This window comes from Macrosteles quadrilineatus, unplaced genomic scaffold (assembly GCF_028750875.1).
Source record: "Macrosteles quadrilineatus isolate MER2022 unplaced genomic scaffold, UCM_ALF_1.0 Scaffold_9__3_contigs__length_116548681, whole genome shotgun sequence".
NCBI lineage: Eukaryota > Metazoa > Arthropoda > Insecta > Hemiptera > Cicadellidae > Macrosteles > Macrosteles quadrilineatus.
The window spans coordinates 48,716,488-48,739,870 of record NW_026542602.1 but is presented as its reverse complement, the minus strand read 5'-3'; positions in this window follow the sequence as shown (position 1 = coordinate 48,739,870).

Sequence of the window (23,383 nt, the reverse complement as noted above, 5' to 3'; positions counted from 1 at the left end):
TATTAACAAAATATGTCACTAATCCAAGGTTTGACTGTAGCAAAAAGTTCGATAACAATTTACATGCTATACATTTAAATAAATTAGTTGTAAAGTTTAATAAGCCGATATATTTGGGAATGACCATTTTGGATATTAGTAAAGTAATAATGTATGATTTCCACTATAATTATATGTCAAAATTTAAGAACAAAAGATTTCTTATGACTGATACAGATTCTTTAATGTATTCTATAGTTACAGAGGACTTTTACAAGGAAATAGAAAGTGACTTGCACTATTTTGATACCTCTGGATATAGTAAAGACCATTTCTTATACTCTGATAAAAATAAAAAAGTCACAGGCAAGTTCAAAGACGAATTAGATGGTCATATTATGTATGAATATTGTGGTTTAAGACCAAAGTTATATTCTTATATTCCTCTAAAATGGTTATATGAAGAAGACAAGCAAGCTTTAGAGGTGAAGAAAGCTAAAGGAGCTGATGGTGCTACAGTTAAACATCTCCTTAGACATCAACATTATTTGAACTGTCTTGCAACTGGGCAAGATTACTATGAGAATGTGACAAGAATTAAATCTACAAATCATCATCTTCAAACCTTAACCATGAACAAGAAAGTACTATCATTTGACGATGACAAGAGGTTTATTCTAGAAGATGGCATCAATACGCTTGCGCTTGGTCACTATAAAATTGATCAAACATAAATCTATATTTGCCATTATTCTTTGACCTTTCTTTGTCTATTACAAAAAAGCCATATTTAGTTTTATCCCAGCATTGGTGGCAGAGATTTCTAAATTGGTTAAATGAAAAGTCATTACCAACATGATTGTTATATACATGTTTTAAATTTAAATCATCTTGTTTAAATAATATTAGGAAATTTACATTATCACGTAAATGTTTGTGTACTTTGCTGTAAGATTGACACAAGTAAAAACAGTTAATATTTTTATGTCGACCCATTGAAAAAAATTGTGTAATATTTTGACTATTTATGTCATCAAATACAACAACTGACTGTGATTTTACATCATTTGGTGTGATTTCACAGTCAGTACACGTGTGTAATTTCACTTCGTCACACAAACTAAATATTTCAATTATTTTTTTATATTTTTCTTGTTCTAAAGATTTAGATATTAAATATAAGTTTGTAAATTTTAATCCTTCCTTTCTTACAATTAAATTGTAAATTACAACCGTCTTCCCACTTCCACTTGGACCACAAATAACACATCGAATATTGGTAGGAAATAGACCCAACTTCTTTGGTATATTTTCCTTAGTATGTACTATTTTAAATTTATGTTTTTGTTGAATAAAAGACATTTTTTATATAATAAAAATGGTGAAAAATGATAATAAGAAAACATGTAAAAAAGGCAAAGGTTTATTCTTAAAGCCTTACAGGGGTCGAGGGCTATTGAATACTCTTATAAATAATCTTCCATTTCCACTTCACATACCATCATATCGGTACTGTGGACCTGGAACGAATATACGTCAAAGTCTAGCCAAAAATGTACCTCCAAAAAATAAGTTAGACTCTTATTGTAAAGAGCATGACATATTCTACATGAATAATCCCGATACCGCTGCTCGGAACAAAGCAGACATGAGATTAGCAGACTTAGCTTGGACTAGAGTAACGGCGAATGACGCAAATCTTGCTGAAAGAGCTGCAGCTTATGCGGTGACAAATTTGATGAAGGCAAAAGCAAAAATGGGAATGGGATTAAAATTTAATAAAAAAGATGGACAACTACCAGCTGTTAGAGGCCGCAAAAGACGTGCCTCACTTCCGGGGGGTGTACCTAAAAAACGAGCTAAAAAATCTAACACCAAAAGTAAAAGAGTGCGGAATAGTTAATTTAGACAGTTCATCTGGCACACATTGGACAGCATATCGTAAAAATAAAGATATTGTAATTTATTTTGACCCATTTGGAATCCAACCTCCAAAAGAAGTAATTAAATATTTTGAGGGACATAAAATATTCTATACAACCGATCAAATACAAGATTTAAATAGTTCTATTTGTGGAATTTTATGTTTATCATTCATAAAAAATTTTTGTTTATAAAAATGGATTCATTTACAATAACATTTTCGGGTACAGAGCCAGAGCTAAAGTCAGTGTTCTTTCCTCCCATAGAATTAAATGATGATTATGTAATTGGATTAGTTGATTTTCAAAGTTATAATTCTATATTTAATGTGAAAAAACCTCTAAATACTTTAACATATTACAAAGTAGAGAAAAAAACATTACCAAAGGGAGAGATCTTAGTTGATGATTTAAACCAGTTATTAGATGGTAAACTTAAAGTTATAATACATAAAAATGGAGAAGCATTAATTAATACTAAAGTCAAACTTTTATTCAAAGGGCTTATTCCAAAATTAAATAAACTTAAAGGCAACAAATTAACCATTGGAGAAGGTGATGATGTTTTCTATTATGACCACAAAGCTCCAGTTACAATAGAAATTTCTGAAGGAACATATGAGGTGGTTGAGCTTGCAAAGGAAATTCAAAAGCAAATCCCAGACTTTTTCCTTACAGCTAATAATAAAACTATGAAAGCGACATTACTTTCTAGCCACGTGTTTGATTTTACAAAACCATGTTTAGGGTCTGTTTTATTGGGATTTAAAGGTGTTTCTACTCCTGGTGTACAGTTTGAATCTACAAATAAAATAAACATTAATAATGTAAATGTGATTAGAGTAAAATGTAATATTGCAAACGGGTCCTATTTAAATGGAAACAAATCACACACCATACATAGCTTTTATCCAGAAGCTCCTCCTGGCTACAAAATTATTGAAGTTCCAAGAAATATTATATATTTTCCTGTAAATAAGAGAAGTTTAGATGTTGTCAGTATTACATTTGCCGATCAGCATGACAAGGCAATTGACTTTAATGGAGAAGAAACTACAATTACTTGTCATATAAAAAAGATATGAGAATTTATAAGAATTTATCTATAAGTATACAAAATGCTAGGTTCCTACGATCAATAGGACTAAAGTTAAAATTTTCTATTAATAAAAATGGAAGATTTTCTAGACGTTACAGGGAAATCCCAATTCGACGATAGTGTGGTTAAAATTACAAATCACTCCTATGTTCCCCATAACACTTTAGCAATAAATAATTCTGATGAAATTCGAATATGTATTAATAATCAAGATTTGCTAACTCTCCCATGTAGGAGTTATCTGTATATTAAGGGAGAAATTGAAAATCATGATAAAGGTCATTTTATAAATAATGCATTTGCATTCTTATTTGATGAAATTAGATATGAAGTCGCAGGTAAAGAAATAGACATTGTAAGAAACCCAGGAATTTCTAGTCTTATGAAAATATTGAGCTCTTACAATAAAACAACTAAATTGTCAAATGTGGCATTTGATTCTGACACGAATTTAAAAGAGTTCCATAAAAGTGGCAAGTTTAGTACTTGTTTGCCATTAGAACTGTTAATGGGTGTATTTGAGGATTTTAATAAGGTATTAGTAAATGTCAAACAAGAATTGGTGTTGAAAAGATCCAAAAATGATTTGAATTGTATATTAACAACCACTAGTGCTCCAGCCAGTGGTACTGCTGATGCAATTCCCAAAATTATACTTAACTCAATTCAATGGGTGATGCCACATGTAATACCATCAGATGGGGAGAAGTTACAATTACAAAAGATGTTATTGCAAAATAAAAATTTGCAAATTGCATTTAGAAGCTTAGAGTTGCATGAACTTCCATCATATCCCAATACTACAAGACATACATGGTCAGTAAAGACATCTTCAAGTTTGGAGAAGCCTAGGTATATTATATTTGGTTTCCAAACAGCTAGGGATAATAGTGCACGAAAAAGAACTGATGAATTTGATCACTGTAAGTTAAAAAATCTCAAAGTATTTCTAAACTCTGAATATTATCCTTATAGTGATTTAAATCTCGACTTTGAAAATGGAGATGTCTCTAAAGCTTATGAGATGTTTATGAGGTTTAGAGAGACTTACTATAATACTATCCCAGATCCTATGATTAGTAGGGCTGAGTTTATGAAGAAATATCCACTAATTGTAATAGACTGTTCTAGACAGAACGAAACAGTGAAGGAAGGAATTGTTGATATTAAATTAGAGATTGAAACTGCAGAAAATGTACCAGCAAATACATCTGCATATTGTTTAATAATACATGATAAAGTGTTTGAGTACAATCCTTTGTCAAATGAGATAAATAAAATGTAAATAAAAGATGAAAAACATTCAACAAGAATTGCTTGACTCTGCAAATCAAATACGAGAGAAATATAGAGCTTTAAAACGTGGCAAGTTTCTAGAGGCTGAAGAGAGGTTTCAAACATTCCAACCTTTAATAGAGCCATTACAAGAATTAAAAAAAATTGCCAAAACAGAGAGGCCTCGAATGGAGATTCTCCCAATGACTCCATCTAGAATACCAATAATACCAAGATTGCAACCATTACAACAATCTACTCCACAGAAATTAGATTTTGGTCTTTTAGCATCAGACTATTTAGGAAATTACCTCAGTAAAAGTAGTATGACAGACACTACATATGGTATTAGACGAGAAGCAAATAAATTTTTTATTGGAAATAAGGAAGTTGACATTGCCAATGATGATGTTACAATTGCAAATAAAACCTACAAGGGGACAAAAGGTTTGTGGCAATTGTTAACTTTAAAAGAACCTGAGGATTATACTCCGGCTGATTTGCAAAACTATAAAGAAATTTTGGAAGCTACAAATGGACATTTAAAGAGTTACAAAGATGGTGCACCAATTTCAAGTAATAGACATACTAAATATCTTAATATAATTAAACCTCTTTTTAAATCTGTTGGTGAAGGTTTGAGACAAGTGACTGGTAATAAAATAGACTATATTTATTGGGATGATCCTAATGAGCTTGTAGATAGGTTAAGACTTCTTTGGCTAAGTCGCCAAGCCGGTAACTCAGGAGTGGATAATGAAATAGATTCCATTATTGAGGAATTAAGAGAAAGTGGAATTATTTATTAAATAAAAATATGTTTATAGATAAATTTTATCGTTTATATAATCCATATAATAAGCCTGCAGAACCCAGGGCTAGTAGTGAACCTACTTTAAATTTACAAGACGATAGTTGGAATGGTTTAAACCGTAAAATTGGTAACGTTAAAGATGGGGAGTTTGTAGATGATGTATCAACTTTGGGACAGACATTAACTAGAAAAGGTGATGTCTTCTTACAAGGTAGAACTAAATATGAGTTTTTAGAATCTAAGAATAAAAATTGGAATGCTAAAAAACAGAAAATTACTAATGTGGGAAAGGGTGAAAGTTTAGATGATGTGCCCACTTTACAACAGACTTTAATACGAAAAAAAGATGGTACATTTGTACAAGACGATAATAATTATGAATTTTTAGAATCAGAGAATGGTATTTGGAATGCTAAGAAACGGAAAATTACTAATGTAGAAAAGGGTGAAAGTTTAGATGATGTGCCCACTTTACAACAGACTTTAATACGAAAAGAAGATGGTAAATTTGTACAAGACGATAATAATTATGAATTTTTAGAATCAGAGAATGGTGTTTGGAATGCAAAGAACCAGAAAATTAGTAATTTGATGGAAGGTACAGATAGTAAAGATGCTGTGAATGTTTCACAAGTTCCAAAAATGGAAGCAGGCTATTGGAGTTTTAATAGTAAAAGGTTAGTACGTGTCAAACCTGCCATTGATGACACTGACTGTGTTATAAAAGAACAGACTATAACTTTTGATAAAAAAGAAAAATGTTGGGATGCCAAAAAACAATTTATAAGAAATCTACCAGAGGGGGAACATTCGGATGATATTTGTCTAATGTCACAATCTATGCATTACGATGGATCAAAATTTGTATATGGAGAAAAAAAATTTAATTTGATGGAATATAATCCTGATTTATTAGTTGCTGACCCCACATCTTTGAGTGGATTTAAGTATATAGATAATAGACCATATATACCAGAAAACTATGTATTTAAAAGAATGGAAGATAATCTATTGATTGGGGCTAATGGTGATGTATTTAGAGTTACAGGAAAGGATGATGTTATAAAAAATGAATGAAATTGCATACGAGCTTCATAAGCCTGCAAGAAAGAATTTCATTAGAAGGTCTTTTAAAGTATTGGGTATAAACGAAACCATACAAATAGATTTAGTTGATATGCAAAACTATGCTAGAGAAAATTCTGGCAATAAATATATTTTAACTTTAATAGATACATTTTCTAAAAAAGCTTATGCTGCTCCACTAAAGAATAAGACAGGGTTAGTGGTTACAGAAGCCATTAAAACCATTCTACCAAAGGGGGTTAAAAACATTCAATCTGACAATGGAAAAGAATTTTTTAATCAATATTTTAGCAAACTAATGAAAAAATTAAATATTAATCACTATCACACATTTTCTACAACTAAGGCTGCAATTGTGGAGAGGTTTCAGAGAACTTTAAAGAATTGGTTATATAGAGAATTTAGTGCTCAGGGGAGTTATAAATGGTTGGATTTACTTCCAAAGTTAATTCGAAAATATAATAATAAAGTGCATAGATCTATAGGAATGAAGCCTAACCAAGTGAATGTTAAGAATAGTAAATATGTGCATGAGAGGTTGACTTCTAAAGTAGTGCAAGTTAAAAAGCCAAGATATAAGGTAGGTGATAGCGTAAGGATTTCCAAGTATAAACATGTTTTTAGTAAAGGTTATACTCCAAATTGGACAGGGGAACTATTTACAATAGCAGAAGTTAAGAATACAAAGCCTGTGACTTATATCTTGAAAGATGAAAATGGCAATATAATCAGGGGAGGCTTCTATACAGAGGAGTTGTTAAAGACCAAGTATAAGGACATGTATTTGGTAGAGAAGGTAATTAGGAGAAAGGGTGATTCGTTGTATGTCAAATGGCTTGGGTTCCCAAGTAGCCAGAACTCATGGATTTCCACTAAGGATGTCCAAGGGAGCACATCATGAGCCGGGATCATGCCCGAGTTCACGCACAAACCTCACATGATTTTGAAAATATACATGGGAATGGATGTGGATTTGAAATTTTAATGGAGTTTGAACATTTATATAGGCTTGTATTGGACGAGATCCAGGTCTTTAAAAAAGTGGCCATAAAAAGCTCACCATTTCCAGACGTGATTTTTAGTATTAACAAAAGTAGAAAATTTATATAGGGGTGTATAGGTCGAGAGCTGGGTCTTTAAAAAAGTGGCCAAAAAAAGCTCTTCCATTTTTTTCTCATTTTTCCCCTATAAAAAGTGCCCTAAAAGTGCCTCTAAAACGCCGAAAGTGGGGTCATATTCTGGTATTATATCTACTTGAATATGAACGAAGACCATTTCATACAAACAAACAACTTGCCAACAATAACCATATTCATATCAGCTGATTAAGCAGTAGGGTTTACGGCAATGCTACCCTTGGTCCAAGGTCATAAGGCATATTTGATCAAATCAGCAAAAAATAACAGGCAAATCTTTCTAGTTTCTGTGATGTATAATCAAATATTATAATTCAATGTATTACATAAATAGCAATTTCTCTAATATGCTAATAACAGTAATATAGGTTTATTTCCCACAAAACATAAACATCGAACCTTCTAAAAAATAATTACCCTACAGTGGAATACAATTGTTATTACAGAATAGTTATTGTTCCATTAGAACATTAGACATCTATATGATCATAAATAATCAGATGAAACTTTGACTTTAGTTACTGCAAGTAGACAAATTATTTACGCGAATACTTATCACTGACAATATATGCTAATCAAATATGCCATTGACTTTGGATGCTGCAAATATTGTATATATCTAATTTACGAGACAACGATTAAGCATTGACTTTGGAAAAGCATTGGATAAATATGCTAGCTCCGCTCAATATTGCACGCAGACAACTTTATGGTACACCTAGATATAGTTTCAGTGGATTTTCAAAGTGTTATCATGGCCATTTTAACCTGGCAATCCACAACAAATTTGTTTATTAACAGTCGATGGTAAAAATAACTCGTTTAAAATAGCCTTGTATGTGTAATTTTATAGGATGGTTACGTAACTGGGTCTGGGTGTATCTTAACAAAAACTAGGGAACCCAAATTCGATTGGTAAAAGAATAGAAGGTTGTAATCTGTGCATATAAAAATTTGACTAGCACGATTCCATGTTTACGATCTCAACAGCTTAAATAAAAGAGTAACTAACATAATTTTGTGTTTTCTAGAGAGAATAATATTATAAGCCAATCGTCGGTCTCATGAGGTTAGAGACACAACTCTCGGCTTTTCAAAGAATACAACATATATTTGTAAACAGTTAAAGAGTGTTATGTGTTATGGATGGTACTAATTGAGGGTGAAGTGGTCATCTAAAAGATACTGCAAAATCACTGCGAGTGTCAACAGACACAAATGTTTCATTGTCAAATACCACGGCTTTAGATTTAAAATAAGATCTTTTTAAATGTATAGTTTACTGTATTATGTTTGAAGACAAATTTGTTTCTGATGTTTAAACGGTTTAAAATATAAAAGATTTAAGTAATATATCATCTACGGTGGATTGAGTATTATTGGCCCAAGAGACATCTAGCGGAGACTAGATGAACTGTCACGAGGCTCGACGGTAGCAAAGCTAGCGGTGATTGACTGAACTAGTCTCAACACTCCTTGTACATCCCCTGTAACAAAGATCATACGAATTTCATGGATTTTTACCAAAATAGTGTCACGTTTATTTCCTACCCGCGGCTTCGCCTGCGATGGTGTAGCCATAAATAATATACATCTTAAGAAATAAACAGAGTATTCCAGCAGGCTCATATTTCCATTTTAATGCTCTGCGATGTATACACTCTGTCCATTTGATATATTTATAATACTTTGTATTGTCTATAGTCTATTGTTGGTGGTATTCAATTGCATCATTTTCACACACACATCAAGTGTCTCTGTTGTATGATTGTCGCCAATTATCAAATTAAAACATAAACATTTCTACAACAACAATGAACAATTCCACTTTGACAGTTCTCATTGTGTATTGCAGCTTTTTGTTGCTGCTAGTTCAAATTAGCTGTTGTCGTAAATGCAAAAACATATTGCTGCATTCTGTTGGTAAACCCTATAATTTCCTAATACTATTAGAAAGGAAACAGAAAGGAAACAGTATAAGGTTCCATGTACCCACTTTTGAAACGTGCCTTCTGTTATGCCTCGCCCATGTGTTAATCCACCAACAGACATCATTGGACGTATCAATCATCAGTCCATGTTTCAGACCAAAAGCTTTTTCCTCTCACAGTTCAGTAAAGAACCCTTTCTTTGTAACCGCCGAACTCAAATGACAAGTCATAAATGGGAGAATAGCCAACAGCTGACTAAACCACTGATACTTGCGCCTAGAACCTGGCAATCTATGATTGTTGGAACAATATTTTTATCCGTTAGCTTAAATAATTATTTTTATTGATTTGCAAAGAGATAAATTATAAGCACTCAGCATCGCCGAGGCTTGGACTCTCGTCTAATGGGGCCGTCCCCTGCCCATAGTTATATTGGAATGTTATACTTATGTATATGAAAGTGCTCAGAAAGACATCCTCTACAACCTTTAGAGGAAGTGTTTTTCAATTATCCTACGAGTTAGAAAAACTAAAATATTAGCGTAAAATTTTGCTCAGTTCCATAATTTATCATTACATTTTGGTGAAAGTATTGGATTTATCGCAAAAACGTATAAGCTCTTTATTGTAGACAATTTATTAAGAATACAACTTATTGAAGATTATTGTAATCGAGTAAGCCATATAAGACATATGCGTAATTTATTAAAACCTTGCAATTCCTGACTTTGAGGGGGGAGGGTCGAACAAGTACGGGATTTTAGGTACAATGTACATCTTGATGTGTACTATACAGTCAGTATATATGGACTTGCTTGTCACTAATTTGATCTGACACAAAACCTTTATTGTCTGGCGATTACTTCTTATGTTGCATGATATATTATGGTTATGTTGATTTGACATATGGTTATAACAACGAAGGTAAAGAAAAGACGCGGGTACAAGCTAGTTATATTACAAGCCAATCGTCGGTCTCAAGTAAGAGGCTCAACTCTCGGCTTTTTAAAGAATCATATCATAATTATTACTATCCTCCAAACATATACAATAAGCGGAGCAGTTGAGGCTCGTCTTGTAAGAGAAACTAACAAATCACTGCGAGTATCAACAGATCAAAATGTATTATTGTCAAGTACCACAGCTTTAGATTGAAAATAGGACCACTATGGGTGCGTTCACAAAGAAAGCTGGTTACAAGTAACTTACTTTCAGCGCTTGTTCCAAGCGCTTGAGAATGCTGTTGTGTGTTCACAACAAACGCTTGCATTTCAAGCTCAGTTTCAGTTGTAGTCTCAGCTCTGGTTGAGACAATATCTTCCTCAAGTGATGAAGAGTTATTTTTGATTGAAAATGTAGAATTAAAAAATCGTAGAAGGAAAGTAGGTGTTCATGCAATCAACCGCGGAAGAGGTAGGCTCGGGGAATACCACCATCTATTTCCTCAATTGAAATTGGACAAAAAGATGTTTTTTTCTTATACTAGAATGGAGTTAACCTCGTTTAATTAGGTACATCCTCAAGAAAATTGAAAGTTTTTTATTGAAGTTTTGGGGGAATTGGAATAAGCAACATATCCATGCACCAGAACGAATTTTGGACCAATACTAAAACCTAAAAAATACTCGAGGGGAGTTTTAAGCACCCTATGTAGTTGATTAATTATGATGCAAATAATATTGAGAGATATATTCAAATGTTTTAATTTTCTAGGTAAATAAAGTAAAAGCATACAAGTTTCATCTATAAAAAATCCAACACTTAATTAATATTGAATTAAATGTGTTCGTCTATCATCTTAATACATTAATGTTACATTTGTCCTATTGGTTACGTTATTGAACATGCTAGGGAAAACCACAATACGTGTGATATATATATTTTTTGAAATTGGAAGCTCTAAATACTTGAGCCATCAACTCATCGACATCCATACTGCACTGTTAGTAGTTTGTAACTGACTGGTTCGGCCAACAAGCGCCGGAAAACAAGTACGAAACGTTCTTGCGTACTTGTCAGTACTTGTAACAAGCGCTTGCTAGCCGGCACAAGCTTTGTCTGTGAACACACACGCTTGATACTATGTTGACTTTTTTCACGCCGGTTCGAGCTTGCAAGCGCTTGCTAACAAGTGCTTGTAACCAGCTTTCTTTGTGAACGCACCCTATAAATGTAAAGCTTACTACATATTACTTAAAACCAATTTTATTTTTATTTTTTATATAGTTTAAACACTAAACTATATTCACTGTTGTTATATATTTTTACAAGTTCTCTCAATGTACAAACTATTGTTCTATTCTCTTCTATCACAATTACACTTAGTATCTTCACGACAAAAAAAAATTTGCCGATTGAAAGTGACCGATCTGGAGTTACTAACTTGGCCATTATCAGTGAGTTTCCGATTTCCCTTCTTCCCAAGATTGAACCGACGTCAATGAAGTCGATTGAAATCTTTGTCGTCTTTTCAAGACACAAAAATGTTTCAAGGAGGGGATTTAAACTGGATACTTGGAGCGTAACCGCTTTTTAGATCAGCTCGCCGATGACGTGTTATTTGACCGACCCTTCATTGGTTGACCCTTGTCAATTTTAAAAATCATTTGGAAGATTTTCAAAACGAATTCTGTGGGGAGGGACTCGTGAGGGGTTACTAAGAAACTTGTGAAACTTATTTATTAAGAAACCCATAAAAGATGTTATTTTTAGGCTCTAATAGTATAGACCTGTAAATAACGAACTGTTTATTATAAACGAAAAGCAGAGGTAAGTTTCAAGGGAACTTTTTAGATATCCTATACAATTCCATTATATCAATTATTTAAGTTGGGTACACAATTATGTGCGTATTTTAACCCAAATATGAGTGATGGGTGAATGAAGGATGAGTGGCGTGATCTTGTAGTCTTGTTAGTGACTTAGGTTGACATATTCCTTAGACACAGTTGTTAATTAATAGCCCATACAAATACTGTGATGACAACTAAGGGACCAACAGTTTATAGTGAAATCTGATATACAGCTGGATATTGGCTTGGAATGCAGGGAAATGTAAAACTAGGAGTACGCTCCGAAGCCACGTATGAAAATGAACAAAGACCATTTTTTTTTTTTTTTTTTTTAAGAAATCTTTATTGTTTTTTCCATACACAACACAAAATACATTTACACATGAAAAAAAGAAAAAAACAATAACCACCTTAGGTTAAAAACCTATGTTGGTGGATTTATACACTATCTTATGTTCTAAAAATCGAAGAGGCGGTTTTGTCCGGTCACTTATATCACTTGGTTATAATATACACAGTGAGAGTGAGTTCTACACAGTGATCTTCTTCAGCACAGAGTAAAAGTCAATACACTTACAAACAAAAATGATACAACAGAGTAAGTATTTATATTACTTACTATCTATATTAGTCACTTCTCTACTACTGTATATGTACTAAATTCCATAAAAGTACATTTCAGCATTTTCCAAACATAATAAATAAGGCCACAGCTGCCTAGAAAAATCTGCTTCTGAGATGGTTTTGAGATTGGATGGTAGAGCATTAAACATTTTAGGTGCAAGGTATAAATAAAATTTCTTGAAAGCTGTTAAATTTGGTTTTGGAACTATTGCATTATACCTATTTCTTAATGTTATTCTCCTTTCAGACATAGTTTCAACCTCATCTCCACTTCTTTTATAAAATATTCGTAAAACTTTATACATATATAGATTTCTCAAAGGCAAAATTTCTAACTTTTTAAATAGTGGTGCTGCATGTTCTGTTCTATATTTGTTACTAATTATCCTTATAAAGGTTTTTTGCAAGACAATTAATGGCTTAATTGACGAAAAGTAAGCTCCTCCATAGATAGCTAAACCATACTCCAATTTAGAATTTATCATCGCATAATAAATATTTCTGAGTAGGCGTTGATTACACATATTTTTTAACATATAAAATATCCTGACGTATTGTATTAGTTTATTCTTAACATAATCTATATGGCGTTTCCAATTTATCTTTGAGTCTAAGTGTAATCCCAGATATTTAATTTCCTCTACTTGCCTAACAACAGGACAATCACAATTTGTAGATTGGCAGTTTGTTTGGTGGTATTTTATCGGAGTAATAAAACTTATGTTCCTTGATTAAAAATTACATATTTAGTTTTTGGGCTCATTACCATGAAGTTGTTGGTAAACCACCATCGAAGAGCATTTACATCGTATTGAATATTTAATTTTAAAGTTTCAATGGAATCTGATTTGTAAAATAATGCAGTGTCATCTGCAAAAGCCACTAAATTTCCTCTAAAACGGCTATTACACAAGCTATTTACGTATATTAGAAAAAGAGGGCCATTTCATACAAACAACCAATTTGCCAACAATAACCGTATTCATATCAGCTGATTAAGCAGTAGGGTTTATGGCAATACTAACCTTGGTCCAAGTTCATAAGGCATATTTGATCAAATAAAAAAAAAGAACAGGCAAATCTGTCTAGTTTCTGTTATGTATAATCAAAGATTGTACTTCAATGTATTACAGAAACAGTAATTACTCTAATATGCTAGTAATAGTATTATAGGTTTATTTCCCACAATTCATAGACGTCGAACCTTCTACAAAATAATTACCCTACAGTGGAATACAATTGTTATTAAAGAATAGTTATTGTTCCATTAGAACATCCCAGTTAGACATCTAATTTATGATAATCAGATGAAACTGCAAGTTACAAGTAGACAAACCATTTACGCGAATACTTACCATTGACAATTTATCCGAACCAAATATGTCATTGGCTTTGAGTACTGCAAGTATAGATCTAATTTAAGAGACAAAGATTAAGCATTGACTTTAGAACAGTATTGGATTAATATGCTTAGCTCCGCTCAATGTTGCAAGCAGACAACTTTATTGTACACCTAGATATAGTTTCATTGGATTTTCAATGTGTTATCATGGACATTTTAACCTGGCAATCCACAACACATTAGTTTGTTTAACAGTCGATGGTAAAAATCACTCGTTTACAATAGCGTTGTATGTGTAATTGTATAGGATAGTTACGTAACTTGGTCTGGGTGTATCTTAACAAAAACTAGGGAACCTGAATTCGATTGGTTATAGAATAGTAAATTGTGATCCGTGCATTTAAAAATAAAGATTTGACTAGCACGATTCCATGTATACGATCTCAACAGCTTAATAAACATGTAACTAAGGACACTGTGCTAGGTTAGTAATTATTATTACTAGATAATAATTATTACTAGTAATTATTATTACTAGGCTAGTAATTATTATTACTAGGTAGTAGGATTATTATTATTATAAGCCAATCGTCGGTCTCAAGTAAGAGACACAACTCTCGGCTTTTAAAAGAATGAATATATAATAATAAAAACTGTATGACAAACAAGGAGGCTGACTAAATAAGGGTAGTCATCTAAAAGATACTACAAAATCAATGCGAGTGTCAACCGATAAAAGTGTATTATTGTCAAATGCCACGGCTTTAGATTGTAAATAAAATAATTTTAAATGTATAGTGTACTGTATTTTGTCTAAAGACAATTTTCTTTGTATATTTTTTCCAGTTTTAAAATGAGAAAGATTTCAGTAATATATCACCTACGGTGGATTAAGTATTATCTGCATAAGAGACATCTAGCGGAGACTAGATGAACTGTCGCGAGGCTCGACGGTAGCAAAGCTAGCGGTGGTTGACTGAACTAGTCTCAAAACTCCTTGTACATCACCTGGAACAAAGATTATACGAATTTCATGGATTTTTACCAAAATAGTGTCACGTTTATTTCCTACAAGCTTGTACCCGCGGTTTCGCCTGCAATGGTGTAACCATAAATATTATTCATGTTAAGAAATAAACAGAGTATTAACAATCATTGCAACAATATGGTATCGTAGTGGCTTCGACAACAATCACAAAAATAAGATATTATATTCATTGCGTCACGCGCAGATAAACAAATCATGTTATGATTAAAGATTCTACAGCGATTAAATTACAATTAAAACTAAATGGAAACTATTTGTTTAATCACCAACTAAAAATCTGAAAATGCCACGACACTTTAGCTTCTCCAAGTGCAGTTCTTCTTCATAGCTGTATCGTTTCTTCTAATACAAGTAGGCTGTTCACCAGAACAACACATTCCAGCGGGCTCGTCTTTCCATTTTAATAATCTGCAATGTTAATGCTCTGTCCGTTCAAAACCTGTGTTGTCTATTGTCCTGTTGGTAAACCTTATAACTTTCTATTGCTATTGAATATCATCGAACCAACTTGTTTCGTTGAAACAGCTTAAAAATAAAATTATTTCCTTTTAAATGTGAAAAGGCACAAGGTTATCCGAATGGTTATGTAAATGGGTAACTACAGAGCCATTGGGGCGGAGCCCGAAAGGATTTTTGGGATAAGAATATACCTATACGTAAATCGCGAATGTAATCTATCATCATGCCAAATTTGAGCCCAATTCGTCCAGTAGTTAATGCGTGATTGACCTTCAACGGAACAAACAAACATAAAACAAACATACAAACTTTCACATTTATAATATTAGTATGATTAGTATGACTATTAGCCACTACGAGACTAGCCATTAGGAGACTACATTAGGTCTCCTAAAAAAATAAAAAATAATTAACTCATCCATTCGATTTTGGAGAAAGTATTGGATTTATCACAAAAAAATTATAGGCACTTTATTGTAGGCAATGTATTAAGGAATACAACAAATTGAAGATTATTGTAATCAAATAAGCCATATCGGATATATACGTAATTGATTAAAACCTTGCAATTCTTGACTTTGAGGGATGGGAGGGGAAAACGTCGAGGGGATTTTAGGGGACTTTGGTACAATGTAATGTACTTCTTTGTGTGTACTCTACAGTGGTATATATATTTTCTTGTCACTAATTTGTTCCATTTCAAAACCTTTATAGACTGGGTTATTATTTCTTATGTTGTTTTTGTTTTATATGGTTATAAACTTGCAGGTAAAGAAACGGGTACAACAACGAACCATTTGAATTATAAGCCAATCATTGGTCTCAGGTAAGAGACACAACTCTCGGCTCCTCAAAGAATCAAATTAACATGAAAACATCACCTCTAAAAATAATGTACGTAATGGACCAGTTGAGGAAAGTCTTGTAAGAGAAACTAACAATTCACTGCGAGTGTCAACCGTTGAAAATGTATTATTGTCAAATACCACAGCTTTAGATTGAAAATAAGACATTTTTAAATGTGTAGCTTACTACATATTACCTAAAACTAATTTTGTTTTTATATTTTATTTAGTTTTAACATTTAAAATCGATCAGTAATATATAAACTATAGTGGATTAAGTGTTATCGGTTGAAGAGACATCTAGCGGAGACTAGATGAACTGTCGCGAGCCTCGACGGTAGCAGCATCTAGCGGTGATTGACTGAACTAGTCTGAAACCCATTGTCGTGAAAATAGTTTTACAATAGTTGAAATCGACTATTTAATTTATAGGTCGGCCGCTTAGAAAGCGACCTCCTCCAGCATTGGTTTAGCATTAGCGCGCGGGTCGTTTTCTAAGCGGCCGAACTATAGAAACGAAATACAACTACCACTTACCACTTACCTCGACACAAGTCCGTTATTATCAACTCAGGTGGTGAACACATATTTAGACCCCTGGGAAGATATTAAAGTGGTGCCGATGCACATATGAATTATGAAAATATTGTACGTAGATCTTTTTGGTTGTATGATTTTAAGATACGCTTACCCATAAGTGTAATAACTTTTCTTAATATCAATATTGGAAGTCAGATTGATCAATAGGGATTTTATGTCTTAATGACATTTTTGTGAAGCACCTAAAATTTTATTTGGTACAAAATGTCATAGCATGGTAACTAAAATAAAGCAATTATGAAATGATTGTGTACATGTGTAGATGTATCTGAGTAGTTTCAGTGTTCGTTGAATATTATTTTTACCTTCAGTAGGTATATTAGCTCAAAATATTACTACTGTACATGAAATTAAAATGAAGAAAATGTATTATTCAGAAGCATTAAATTATATTCTCGGTTGTTATATATTTTTACAAGTTCTCCCAACGCACAAACTATTGTTCTATCCACTTCTATCACAATTACACTTCGTATCGTAACCACATAAACAAATTTGCTGATTTAAAGCGACTGATCTGGAGTTACAAACTTGACCATTATTAGTGAGTTTCCGATTTCTTTTCTTCCCAAGATTGAACCGACGTCAATGAAGTCGATTGAAATCTTTATCATCTTTTCAAGACACAAAAATCTTGGAGGGGATTTAAACTGGAAACTTGGAGCTTAACCGCTTTTTAGATCCGCTCGCCGATGACGTGTTATTTGACCGACCCTTCATTTTTTGACCCTTGTCAATTTGAAAAAATATTTTGAAGATTTTCAAAATGAATTCTGTGGGGAGAAACTCGTGAGGAATTACAAAAGCTTGTCAATTTATTTAAAAAGAAAACTGTAAAAGATTTTATTTTAAGACTAATATAGTCCAGACTTGTAAATAACAAACTGTTTATTATAAAACGAACAGCAGAGGTAAGTTTCAAGGAATTGCCTACTTGTTTGTAAATAATAGTAGCAAATTTATGTAAATTACATTACAAATATATATTAAGCACTATGCTAATTACAACTGTACTACAATAACTAAGACAACACAAGGATCATGAAATACTTCCTCGGTTAGTGGTTGATCTATTGCAAGCACACAGCTCAGGGGTCGTGGCCACTTTATAATGTCAAGAGCGAAATGTATTTGGGAGGTTCGATTACTACAAGTATAGATATATATAATTTATGAGAAACGGATGAGGCATAGACTTTGGAAAGTATTAGTTTAATATGCTTTTAGCTTCGCTCAATATTGCAAGCAGACAACTTTATTGTACACCTAGATATAGTTCCAGTGGATTTTCAATGTGTTATCATGGACATTTTAACCTGGAAATCCACAACACATTAGTTTGTTTAACAGACGATGTTAAAAATCACTCGTTTACAATAGCCTTGTATGTGTAATTGTATAGGACAGTTACGTAACTGGGTCTGGGTGTATCTTAACAAAAACTAGTGAACCCGAATTCGATTGGTGGAAGAATAGTAAATTGTGGTCTGTGCATTTAAAAATAAAGATTTGACTAGCACGGTTCCATGTTTACGATCTCAACAGCTTAATAAACATGTAACTAGGACACTGTGTTAGTAGGTTAGAAAGATTATTAGTATTATATTATAAGGTTTATAAGCCAATCGTCGGTCTCAGGTAAGAGACACAACTCTCGGCTTCTCAAAGAATATAGAAGTTAAGTTGGGTAAACACCCGCAATTGGAATGAACTTGACAAGAACTAAAAAAGGGTAGTCATCTAAAAGATACTTCAAAATCAATGCGAGTGTCAACCGATAAAAATGTGTTATTGTCAAATACCACAGCTAGAGATTGAAAGTAAGATTATTTTAAATGTATAGTTTACTGTATTTTGTCTGAAGATTATTTTGTTTCTATTTTTTATACAGTTTTAAAATGTAAAAGATTTAAATAACATATCATCTACGGTGGATTGAGTATTATCGGCATAAGAGACATCTAGCGGAGACTAGATGAACTGTCACGAGGCTCGACGGTAGCAAAGCTAGCGGTGATTGACTGAACTGGTCTCAAAACTCCTTGTACATCACCTGGAACAAAGATTATACGAATTTCATGGATTTTTACCAAAATAGTGTCACGTTTATTTCCTACCCGCGGCTTTGCCTGCAATGGTGAACCATAAATGTTATACATGTTAAGAAATAAACAAAGTATTACAATCATTGCAACAATATGGTATCGTAGTGGCTTCGACAACAATCACAAAAATAAGATATTATATTCATTGCATCACGCACAGTAAAAAAAAATTCTACAGCGATTAAATTGCAATTAAAATAAATTAATACCATTTGTTTGATTACCAACTATAAAACCTTACAACATAAAATCTTGAACCTGAAATGCCGCGACTCTTTAGCCTCTCCAAGTGTAGTTCTTTCATTGCTTCACATTTATAATACATACTAGCATAGTACCTGTAATACTTACGTGGTTGGCAATAAATTGGCATAAGTATAAAATACTTACTGCAGTTGTACTCATGCTTTGCGTTTGCAATGGGGACACTGTTTGATAAAATCTTGTTCTCAAAATTTACGGTATGCTATAGTATAACACATCTACCAATAGCCATAATGCTCTACTGCTGTACCTAAACAATAGAAATAAATCAATTATCAAATCGCACAAATTATTCATTAAATTAATCCATGAGCCTAAACATAACTGTAAACTATCTACTTTGAAAGTTCTCGTTGCGTATCACAGCTTTTCGGAACTAGAGCTATCATCATGCCGAATTTAAACCCAATCCTTCCTGTAGTTAATGCGTGATTGAACTTTAAACGAACAAAAACACAAACTTTCACATTTATAATATTAGCATGATTAGTATGACTATTAGTCACTACGAGACTAGCCATTAGGATGCTACATTAGGTCTCCTAATTACTAAAAATTCCTAACTAATCCATTACATTTTGGTGAAAGTATTGGATTTATCCTTTATTATATTCATACTTTATTTAGGAATACAACGAATTAAAGATTATTGTAATCGAATAATCCATACCGGATATATACGTAATTGAGTAAAACCTTGCAATTGCTGACTTTGAGGGATGGAGGGGAAAACGTCAAGGGGATTTTAGGGGACTTTTGGTACAATGTACATCTTTGTGTGTATACAGTGGTATATATATTTTCTTGTCACTAATTTGTTCCATTTCAAAACCTTTATGGACTGGGTTATTATTTATTATGTTGTTTTTGTTTTATATGGTTATACAATTGTAGGTAAAGAAACGGGTACAAACAACAAGCCATTTGAATTATAAGCCAATCATTGGTCTCAGGTAAGAGACACAACTCTCGGCTTCTCATAGAATCAAATTACAATGAAAAAGTCTTCTCTTCCCAACACAACGATTTATGTAATGGACCAGTTGAGGGTAGTCTTGCAAGAGAAACTAACAAATCACTGCGAGTGTCGACCGATAAAAATGTAATATTATCAAATACCACAGCTTTAGATTGAAAATAAGACATTCTTAAATGTGTAGCTTACTACATATTACCTAAAACTAATTTTGTTTTTATATTTTATTTAGTTTTAACATTTAAAATCGATCAGTAATATATAAACTATAGTGGATTAAGTGTTATCGGTTGAAGAGACATCTAGCGGAGACTAGATGAACTGTCGCGAACCTCGACGGTAGCAGCATCCAGCGGTGAATGGCTGAACTAGTCTAAAAACTGCTCACGGTAAAAATATTTGTTTATAGAATATTATTTTATAAACAAAATTCAACTGAATGACTTAAGTATGACTTATAAGTCTGTTATTATTAACTCAGGTAGTGAAGACTTATTTAGGCTTCCTGGGAATATATAAAATTGGTTCCGATGCACCTATGAATTATGAAAATATAGCAGCGAGACCTTTTTTCTTTTATGATTTTAAGTTACGCTTACCAAATATTTTTCTAGATTTTATTGTATTATCAATATTGGAAGTCAAATTGTTTAATAGGGATTTTATTCCTTCGTAACTTTTTGTGAAGCATTTTAACTTTGCATCATACAAAAGGTTTTAGCATGGTAACTAAAATAAAGCTATTATGAAATGATGGTGCACGTGTAGACGTATTTGAGTAGTTTCAGTGTTTTTTTAATATCATTTACTCATTCTTTAATTACAAAATAATTAATAATTAATTAATTAAATAATTAATAAGCCACATCGGATATATACGTAATTGAGTAAAACCTTGTAATTCCTGACTTTGAGGGATGGAGGGGAAAACGTCGAGGGGATTTTGGGGACTTTTGGTACAATGTACTTCTTTTCTTTGTGTGTACTATACAGTGGTATATATATTTTCTTGTCACTAATTTGTTCCATTTCAAAACCTTTATGGACTGGGTTATTATTTCTTATGTTGTTTTGGTTTTATATGGTAATACAATTGTTGTAGGTAAAGAAACGGGTACAACGAGCCATTTGAATTATAAGCCAATCATTGGTCTCAGGTAAGAGACACAACTCTCGGCTTCTCAAAGAATCAAATTAAAATGACACAGTCACATAGTCTTCACGGACAATGCATGTAATGGACCAGTTGAGGGTGGTCTTGTAAAAGATACTAACAAATCACTGCGAGTGTCAACCAATAAAAATGTATTATTGACAAATACCACTGCTTTAGATTTAAAATAAAACATTATTTAATGTGTACCTTACTAAATATTACCTAAAGCCAATTTTATTACTATTTTACTAATATTTTAAACATTTAAAATTGATCACTAATATATAAACTATAGTGGATTAAGTGTTATCGGTTGAAGAGACATCTAGCGGAGACTAGATGAACTGTCGCGAGCCTCGACGGTAGCTATTCTAGCGGAGATTGACTGAACTAGTCTCAAAACTGCTCACGGTATAAATATTCTTTATAGAATATTATTTTATAGACAAAATTCAACCGCATGACTTACCTTGATATAAGTCTGTTTTTATTAACTCAGGTAGTGAACACTTATTTTTAATTCCTGGAAATATATCAAATTGGTTCCGATGCACTTCTGAATTATGAAAACGTAGCACCTAGACCTTTTTGGTTTTATGATTTTAAATTACGATTACCAAAAATTGTACTAAATTTTTTTTAGTGTCTTAATAACTTTATTAGCACCTTAATTTTGCTTCGTACAAAAGTTTTTAAGCATATATGTAGTAATATAATTATATTTCTTCATCTATGGTTTTAGCATGACTAAAATGAACCTATTATGAAATGATGGTGCACGTGTAGACGTATTTGAGTAGTTTCAGTGTTTGTTCAATATTATTTTTGCATTCTTATATTAGCTCAAAATATTACTACACTAAACATTAAATCAAAATGAATAAATGTATTATTCAGGAACATTAAATTATATTTACGGTTGTTATATATTTTTACAAGATCTCCCAACGCACAAACTATTGTTCTGTTCTCTTCTATCACAATTACACTAAGTATCTTCACCGCATAAAAACAAAAATCTGCAGATTGAAAGCGACCGATCTGGAGTTACTGACTTGGCTGCACGCAAATATGAGTGAAGGATGAGTGGCACGATCTTGTAGTCTTGTTAGTGACTAAGGCTGGCATATTCCTTAATCACAGTTTTTAATTAATAGCCCATACTGCTTACAGCTAATGGTAACGAAAGGACCTACATTTTATAGTGAAATCTGATATACAGCTAGATATTGGCTTGGAATGCAGGGAAATGTAAAACTAGGAGTACGCTCCGAAGTCACGTATGAAAATGAACGAAGACCATTTCATACAAACAAACAGTTTGCCAACAATAACCATATTCATATCAGCTGATTAAGCAGTAGGGTTTATGGCAACGCTAACCTTGGTCCAAGGTCATAAAGCATATTTGATCAAATCAGCAAAAAAAGAACAGGCAAATCTTTCTAGTTTCTGTGATGTATAATCAAATTTTATAATTCAATGTATTACAGAAACTGCAATTTCTCTAATATGCTAGTAACAGTAATATAGGTTTATTTCCCACAATACATAGACATCGAACCTTCTACAAAATAATTACCCTACAGTGGAATACAATTTGTTATTAAAGAATAGTTATTGTTCCATTATAACATTCCAGTTAGACATCTAATTTATGATAATCAGATGAAACATTGACTTTAGTTACTGGAAGTAGACAAATCATTTATGCGAATACTTACCATTGACAATATATGCGAATCAAATATATCATTGACTTTGGATACTGCATGCAAAGATCTAATTTACGAGACAAATATTTAGCATTGACTTTGGAAAAATATTGGATTAATATGCTAGCTCCGCTCAATATTGCAAGCAGTCAACTTTATTGTACATCTAGATATAGTTTCAGTGGATTTTCAATGTGTTATCATGGACATTTTAA